General features: G+C 32.2%; 1 protein-coding gene across 7 annotated transcripts in view; it reads left to right on the top strand.

The window, feature by feature from the left end:
• The window catches only part of LOC136832667 (cell adhesion molecule Dscam2-like), a 787,908-nt gene that overhangs the window by 649,459 nt on the left and 128,449 nt on the right, over positions 1-10,000 (top strand). The gene's annotated exons all lie outside the window — the stretch shown is intronic.

Below are 10,000 nucleotides of genomic sequence, written 5' to 3'. Positions count from 1 at the left end.
ATCTGTTTTCGGTGGCCTTGTTTATGCGCTGTAGCGACTGTACAGAAAACTCGATTACGTCTAAGAAAGTTCGGCGCATTTTTTGCTTATTTTGAATATATTCTCAAAAGGGTAGACTTGGATGAAACGTTGAAACTTATATTAATCAGATTTGGGTACCATTCTTTATAGGCTTTTACTTAAGCCTATTATTCAATGGCTGAGAAGTAGCCCCCTTGAATTGAGATTATAATATTGGTAAACATATTATGTAACTTTATTGGGATATAGGGAATTTGGTCCATAGTTTTTGTCCAGATTTTTTTTTCAGTCATTTTCAGTCATTTTTTTTTGTTATTGGAGACCAGAAGAATCATTCAGTCAGATTTCGGACCTATCTCCTAACTGTTATTTCTGAAGCCTTATATATATATATATATATATATATATATATATATATATATATATATATATATATATATATATATATATATATATATATATATATATATATATATATATATATTCACTAAATTCTAAATATATACTAATTCTTAATACAAACACTAATTTGGTTTTCCGGCTCAGGAAAAGAAAGGATATAAGGAAAGTAGGACTACTATTGACCAACCTGACCCATTTCCAAACTGTTGTTTCTAAAGCCTCACTTAACGCATGTATATACTAATTTCTTAATATATATAGATATATATTTTTATTGTTAATATATGTACTAGTATATATACTAATTTGGTTTTCCGATTCAGGACAAGGAAGGGTAAATAGGAAAATAGGACTACCATTGACCAAACACCTCACTAAAATTTTGTGGTGACAGCCCAGGGCAGGAGAAACTTTTCCGCATCTTGCAAGAGTTTGCATTCATCAAGTTCAACAGTTTATAAACCATAATTTGTCCGATTATTGTTTATTTTTCGAACATGTAACATAAAGAGTTTTTCATTAGTGCTAAACGCTGGTGTATAAAGTACCTGTTTATATTTTTTTTGAAAGCACAGGTGAACACATTAGTACAAGGCACCCTCGCTTAATTGTTATTTTTTTCGAAAGCGAATCGTTTTGTTTGAATTTTGAACTATGCCAGTCCATTAGTTTCCTGTTTCAGTGTTTCCTTTGTATTTTCAGATTCTCAATTTTATCTGAATTATCGTTTTGTGAAAAAGAATTACGTGAATTTCATCATGATAATCCTGTATTTAATTTTCTTAATATTTGATTTTTGTTCATCAGAAACTTGCTGATCAAATCATGCCGATTATAACTTATGAATTAAATATACTAATAGAATTGCGTGAATTTCATGATAATCCTGTATTTAATTTTCTTAATATTTGATTTTTGTTCATCAGAAACTTGCTGAACAAATCATGGCGAATATAACTTATGAATCAAATATACTAATTCTGGAGAGTCTTTAACGATGACGCCCAGCAGAGAGAGAGAGAGACTGAGAGAGAGAGACTTTTTGTAGCACTAGGGACGTTGTGTGGATGTGAAATACTCACCGCGCAAAATAAAACAGTTATTTTTGCATTTTTAAATCTTTATTTCTTTTCGTGTATGAAATAATCCCATTTCTCAGAAATTGCAACAACCGCTTCTCGCCTAGATCTGTCTTTTCATTTATGAAAAAAAAGAAGAAATCTTTTCATTCCAGGTACTGTTTCTCACTGCAAGTTGCAAACTCGAAGTCTGTCTTCTTATTTTGCACATACGAATTGCAAATCTGATTGTTTTTCTCATCTTCGAATTCCTTTGCAGATTTCCTTTTTATTTTATTCATTTATTTATATATTGTTTATTTATTTATGTATTTTTTCATTTATTTGTTTATTTATTTTATTAATTAATTCGTTCATTTATTTATTTATTTTTCTTGCGTTACTTCTAAGTCGAAAGCTCATGGGCGTTTTTAGCAGTTTTAGAATCAGCGAACATTTTGCTATCATCAGCTTAATCTTGAGATCTATAATACAGTTTTATTCCATGTCTTTTCCTCTTTATCCAATCCTGAGTGTTAGTTTCTTATAATGTTATTAGAAGTTCTAATGGAGGAGAGAGATTCCATTGTTTTGTAATAATTACAAAATGTCTTAGTGAGATTGTGTTGAAAAACTCTACGGACATTACACATAATATTTTAATTCCATAATGATGCAACTGTGACTATTACTGTATAGTTGAGCAAAGCTTCCCGTCAGTGAAACATTAAATTATTGTTTCTCGTCCTAATTTACCTTTTACTCTTCTTATACTTTTATTTTCTCATTTTACATCTCCTGTAATTCTCCCTTTCTCCTTTCTCTAATCCTACTCATTAGGCTCCGAGATCGTCAGTTCGGACAAAGAGAATTAAAATCTAGTGAAAAAGAAACTACGCATTCGGACAGGTAAGGAGGTTTTCCATTGTCCGCTCGTTTGGGAGAGAAAAAAAATATATACTGGTTTAGAATGAAGATATGTCCTTGGATTCATGGGTTTTGCTTGCTGAATGTGATAGAGCTTATATATATATATATGCATATACACACACACACACACACACACACACACACACACATATATATATATATATATATATATATATATATATATATATATATATATATATATATATATATATATATATATATATATATATATATGTATGTATATATATATATATATATATATATATATATATATATATATATATATATATATATATATATATATATATATATATATATATATATATATATATATATATTTATATATATATATATATATATATATATATCTATTATATTTATATATGCATATACATGCATATGTATATATATATATATATATATATATATTATATATTATATATACATATACATAGCGTTTTGTAAAAAGATCTGCCAAGCTATATTGCTTTGTTTTACCATGTGTGCCTAGTATTTTCAAATATATGTCATACTGACGGCTGGATTGCTGTGTTAGAATTCATGGCCTGATAGTGACTTAGATTGAGAAGAGCAGACTTCACTGGACGTAGATTCTGCTATATACTATATTCCAGGATGGCTAAGTTTTATTGAACGGTATTGAACTGTGGCTTGTTCAATTGTTGTGAAATCGCTTCGCATCTGAATGTTATAGGAGGACTGATGTCTGTTGTTGAACTTAGAAAATTTCTAGTGAAACCTAGTGAGCTTGTTGAATAGATGTCGTAGATGTTTTCTAGGGGGAAATTAACGTTTTCTATCATACAGATCTTTTTATTGTGCTAGAACTATTTATTTTGGATGGAGGTTTGAAGCTTGCCTTGCACGCTGGTTTTCAAGATTGGTTAAATTCTGGTTAAGTTTGGGTTAAATTTTTATTTAAGTTTTGATTAAGTTCTGGTTAATTTTTTGGTTAAGTTCTGGTTAAATGCTGGGTAACATTCTGATGAAGTTTTGGTTAAGTCCTGGTTAAAGTTTTGGTTAATGGTCTGGTTTATGTTCTGGTTAATTTCTGGTTAGTGTTTCGGTTAATGGTCTGGTTTATGTTCTGGTTAATTTCTGGTTAGTGTTTCGGTTTATGTTCTGGTTAAGTTCTGGTTTATGTTCTGGTTAAGTTCTGGTCAATGTTTTGGTTAAAGGTTTGGTTTATGTTCTGGTTAAGTTCTGGTTAATATTTTGGTTAAGTTCTGGTTTAATTTCTGGTTAAAGTTCGAGTTAATGTTCTGTTTAAATTTCTGATTAATGTACTGGTTAATTTGTTTAATGTTCTGGTTAAGTTCTGGTTAAAGCTCAGGTTAAAGTTCTGGTTAGTGTTCTTGTTAAAGTTCTGCTTAAGTTCTAGTTAAAGTTCTAGTTCAAGATCTCGTTAATTTTCTAGTCAAGTTTTTGTTAAGTTCTCGTTAAAGTCTGGTTTATTTTATGGTTAAGTTCTGGTTAACAGAGTGTGAACTGAAAGGCATGAGTTTGGAGTATGATGTTTCCTTTTTTTTTGGGGGTAGGGAAATGGCGCGTTTGGTTGTTGTTGGGCAGGGGGATGGGAAATAAAAACCTACGATGAAAATGATGACTTATATAATAGATAGTTTTCTTTATATACTTTTTTCATTATCGAGAATAAGGTTAGTTACACTTTGCAGAAATTTTGGCGCATATGAATCGTACAGAAAAAGTAAAACTTTTATTAATAAAATCCAAATGACTGATTAATTAACGGCTACTACAACTGGCGTCGCAAAATGAAAGCCAGTGTGTAGTACATTTCTGTAATGAAGTTAAGAGTTACGCAGCTGTATGTGAAAACTAGTAAAAAGGAGAGGGGGGGGAGATAATTAGAAGAAATTTTAGCCCAATAAATGACGAGGCATAGAAATATTATATATATATATATATATATATATATATATATATATATATATATATGTGTGTGTGTGTGTGTGTGTGTGTGTGTGTGTGTGTGTGTGCTGTGTGTGTATGCATTAGTGTGTGGGTGTGTGTGTGTGTGTGCTTTCACTGTGTTCTAAAATATATACACTTTGCATCTCTGAAAATAAACCCTGACAAAATTATACATAGAAAACGAGAACGCTCAGACATTTATTATCCTTCATAAGAGATTAAATTACCAGATGTGTGAAATTGTGAAATTCACAGATTATTGCGTGTTGTTGACGTCAGTCTCTCCAGAATTGACTAACGCTAGAACCTACGAAGCGAAGAGGAGTATTTCATCACACTAATATTCGTTGGAGCTGTTCCCTGCGATACGTTTCTTCCCCAGGCTAAGAAACTAATCAGACTACGAGCTAGCTGTACGTCGAGCGTCGCAGGAAAGCAAATTTTTATGTTTCTGTCAGTTTCATATTTCTGTGCCTTGTCATTTATGTAATGGCGGAATAATTGCAGTCGTGTTTCAACGCTGATACATTTTCCAACTTTTTAAAAATCGTAATTATCCTTGGTATGTCATGTAGAGAGGAAAAATTATTTTTTTGCAACGTTAGATGCGATCATTAAGGGTAGAAAATGATTCTGAAATCTCTCTCTCTCTCTCTCTCTCTCTCGTAGATAACCCGTAGGGGGGTAGTGTCGTCAGTGCACCTCATGCGGTGCACTGTAGGCATTACTCAAGGTTCTTTGCAGCGTGTCTTCGGCCCCTAGCTGCAACCTCTTTCGTTCCTTTTACTGCACTTCCTTTCATATTCTCTTTCTTCCACCTTACTTTCCACCCTCTCCTAACAATTGATTCATAGTGCAACTGCGAGGTTTTCCTCCTGTTACACCTTTCAAATCTTTTTCCGTCAATTTCCGTTTCAGCGCTGAATGACCACATAGGTCCCAGTGCTTGGCCTTTGGCCTAATTTCTATATTCTGTTCAGTTCTCTCGTAGATTGACTGTTAAATCATTGTGAAGTAGATTGGTTGAGTAGTACAGGATATATATTTTTTTTATTTTTCGAATTTTTTGTATCTTGTCAGAATAACTGAATATTTTTTATAAACCTGTCACATAAATCTTGCGGACAATTTTGCTAATTTTATCTTTATAAATGCCACCAAGTTCTTACGATTGTGCAGCACTTATTCATTGCAAAATGTCAAAGTGCTGCAATATGCTAATTACATTTTCATCATCTGTTACATCTTCACGGAGAAGCTTGTTCTTGTCATCCAGATTTGTCATTATATATTACAATGAAAGTCACACGGTTTTGCCATTATAAATATCATTATGATTATCAAGATGGTACTACCTTCCAGTCGTGATAAGTATGATTCCCGGAGTTGCCTGGTTGTCATTATACCGGAATGCTTGTCATTATACTGAACGATTTTTCATTATATTTCTCGTATGTAACGTCGTTATTGTTTGCGTTTCAGTACGTTGCCATATGCTTGTCATTGTAATTTTGTGCTTGTCATTATTGTTTTGCCTTTACAGAGACAAGTATATTCGTCGTGCGCGGGGTAATGCGTTAATCATTATGATGACTTCTTTTAAATTTACCCAGGGTCATTGTAACTTACGGTAATAATGATTGCGAATTTTATACCTCGTAAAAAACAAATTCCTAATACCATAGCGTTTGCTTTCGCAAGTTCAAATGTCTGTGTTGATCAAGGGTTACCTTTGGAGATTCGTTAGGTTACTTATTACTGATGAGTGTGTATGCGTGCGTGTGTTTGCGTACGCGCGCGCGGGCGTGTGTGTGGGGGGAAGGGAATTGCAATGAGTCTTGGTGTGTGTATGATGAATACTTAAGCAGTTGTATATAACTTTTCCTTTTGACTTTTACCCTCTAGATTCTAGTATTCTATATGTAATATATATATATGTATATATATATATATATATATATATATATATATATATATATATATATATATATATATATATATATATATATATATTATATATATATATATGTGTATATATATAAATATATTCCCAATAAGTTAGTCCACTATCATCATTTATGAGAGAGAGAGAGAGAGAGAGAGAGAGAGAGAGAGAGAGAGAGAGAGAGAGAGAGAGAGAGAGAGAGAGTTAGTTTCAAAAGTCTGAAACGAATTTGTCAGACAGTTAAGGCATAACATTTTAAACCTGCCTTTCACTTCGAAAGCTAATACAGGCATTTTTCCTTACGATGTGCATAAATATCCCAAACTGCCATTTTTACGAGAATTTCTCCCTGGGAATGACAGCCGTGCGTTGCAGCCTTGCTAGTGAATAATCGCCATTGGATTAACTCATTCATCCTAGTGAGTAATCAGCATTTGTATAACTTAGTCAAGAGGGAACAGCTTCGCTAGTGAATAATCAGCATTTGTATAACTTATTCAAGAGAGAACAGCTTTGCTAGTGAATAATCAGCTTTTTTTATAACTCATTCATTGTAGTGAATAATCAGCATGTGTATAACTTATTCAAGAGAGAACAGCTTTCCTAGTGAATAATCAGCTTTTGTATAACTCATTCTTTCTAGTGAGTAATCAGCATTTGTATAACCTATTCAAGAGAGAACAGCTTCGCTAGTGAATAATCAGCATTTGCATAACTTATTCAAGAGAGAACAGCTTTCCTAGTGAATAATCAACATTTGTATAACTCACTCATTCTAGTGAATATTCAGCATTTGTATGACTTATTCTGGAGAGAACAGCTTTCATAGTGAATAATCAGCAATTGTATAACTTATTCAAGAGAGAACAACTTTGCTAGTGAATAATCAGCATTTGTATAACTCATTCAAGAGTGAATTTGTTGTCACGTTCTATCCATGTTATTTTCCGCGAAGATTCAAAATGTCAAATTGAAATAAAGTTAGAATTGATCATTGAATTAAACAGGGTTCAGAATGTTCATATTGTTCACCATTTTTTGTGAAGAGGTCTAGATTTTAATTGACATTCGTGTCCTCATGTCTAGAATCAAAACCATTGACTTTACTGTTACAAATTGGCGTTGCAGTTTCCGTGGTCGTCGATATTGCCTTGCCCAAAGGATGAAGTTATTATTTTCAAATTTTTATATAAACCACACACGCATACACACACACACACACACACAAACCCCAACGTTACAAAGTTGCGTTGCAATTCCTATGGTCGTCGCCATTAGGGTGAAGATTTTATTTTTCATTTCTTTTACCAAAAGGAATTAGCAGTGTACAAACACACACAGACTCTCTCTCTCTCTCTCTCTCTCTCTCTCTCTCTCTCTCTCCAGCGTTTTTGCAACGTGCATATCGAAATATATAAAATGCCGAGGAACAGAGAAGTTAGCAAAACACGAGCTTTAAATAATATACAATATTTTCGTCAATTCTTTTTATCCGAACATAAAGGGTCCTGTCTTTTTTAACGAATGTTATGTAACGAACTGTTGTACCTCTCTCTCTCTCTCTCTCTCTCTCTCTCTCTCTCTCTCTCTCCTCTCGTCCTCCTCCACTCGGCTCTTGTTTTCCTAAATGCGAAGTTGGAACATGTGCTTTTATTTTTTTAACCAGAAAAAAATTGAAATAAAACAAGAGATTTTCTACGAGGCTTAGTCGTGAGCAGTAAACATCCTGTTACTCTTAGTGAGCGTGTGTGTGTGTTTGTGTGTGCATATATATATATATATATATATATATATATATATATATATATATATATATATATATATATATATATATATATATATATATATATATATATATATGTATGTATACAGTATATATATATAAAATATATATTTGTGTGTGTTTTGTATATATATATATATATATATAAATATATATATATATATATATATATATATATATATATATATATATATATATATATACATACACATATATCTCATTACAACCTAATACACAGACACCTCTATCAAAACAAGATCTCACGAGTGTCCTCTGAATGCTTTCACATTCTGTTCCCAATCACGACATGCTGCTCTCTCTCTCTCTCTCTCTCTCTCTCTCTCTCTCTCTCTCTCTCTCTCTCTCTCTCTCTCTCTCTCTTCATTGTCTGCGATTGTTTACGTCGGGCGAAGGCATTTCAACTGTTCAGCAAGGGCATCGATCCTCGGCGAGCCAGCGTGTCCTCATATAGGCGTGTTTGAATGGTTCATTTACAGTCCTTGACTTCCCGTCTCTGATAGTTTCTGTGCGAGTCACTTCGCCTTCGAATTGTGAACACACACACACACACACACAGAGAGAGAGAGAGAGAGAGAGAGAGAGAGAGATTCATGTTGGGTGTCGTGCTGCCCCTTTGTTGATGTTTCAGTTCTCTCTCTCTCTCTCTCTCTCTCTCTCTCTCTCTCTCTCTCTCTCTCTCTCTCTCTCTTTTCGGCTGGTCCAGGTACTGTTTGGGTTGAGGAGGTGGAAGGGAAAAGTTGTAATGTATATTTGTACGTATATATATATATATATATATATATATATATATATATATATATATATATATATACATATATATAATGTATATGTATATATACATATATATATAATATATATATGTTTGTGTATATGTATGTTTGTGAGTCTATACATGTTAACATACTCATATTGAGAAACATATTTCGCATCAGACTCTGAATGAATAACATAACCCAAAAGAAGAAATTAATTTTGTATACCTTCGAAAGAATCGCGCAATACGTTTACAGAAATTTAATTAGGAACGAGAATTATTAACTGGAACTATGCCAGAAATTTAAAATTATTAACTATATTAGTGTATTTTGGGAAAAATACATTAAGCAGAGTTGATAATGGGTCAAAAGACAATCCTTCTTAGCCAATATGATCGTGTTCCTAATCCTGGTTAATAAAAAAATATTGTTTAATATAAAAAGATAAATAAGTGATAGATGAATAACTTGACAAAGTTAAGCCTTAAGAAAACTACATTTAATCACATTGAGAGCGGTAATTATTGATATTATGACAAAAACATATGCTTCTATTCATTAACTATCAAATTAGTTTTCTTTAAATTTTATGCTCTAGATATTATCAGCCCGTCATATCAAGCTGAAAATATTTCTCTGTCCAATGCAGATAACTCATTTGTAGGAAAATATCAGGTGTAATGTTTAATATGAGTGTTCCTATACTGTTTATTATCATTAGGCGATAATATGTCAGGAAAGTAGTAAATAAAAACAATACATTGTACTAAAAAATAAACAGGGAATATGATATTAAGGATGCATTATTGCAAAGCACTTGAGTCAATTGAATATACTTATTTTTGTGGCACGGAAAATAAATGTGGAAATTCACTTCACTTGACATTTGAATCTAGAAGTATACACTTCATTAGTTAACAAGAAAGATCATTTTTTAAGATGTAAGACATTTATTTGATTTTATTCAGAGTTCCCGTTGGTAATTCAGAGAAACTAAGCAATTTATGAAGAAACAGAAATATCCCATCTCGGTAGGTATAGCAGTAACTTGAAAAGTTTATTTTTAAGTAGATTGTCATTATACAAGATTTCCCTGTGACTCAGTCACAGTGATTCATCATTGTACATA

The sequence above is a fragment of the Macrobrachium rosenbergii genome, chromosome 50 (assembly GCF_040412425.1).
Source record: "Macrobrachium rosenbergii isolate ZJJX-2024 chromosome 50, ASM4041242v1, whole genome shotgun sequence".
In the NCBI taxonomy this organism is placed as follows: Eukaryota; Metazoa; Arthropoda; class Malacostraca; order Decapoda; family Palaemonidae; genus Macrobrachium; species Macrobrachium rosenbergii.
This window is presented reverse-complemented; position numbering and strand designations above follow the sequence as displayed.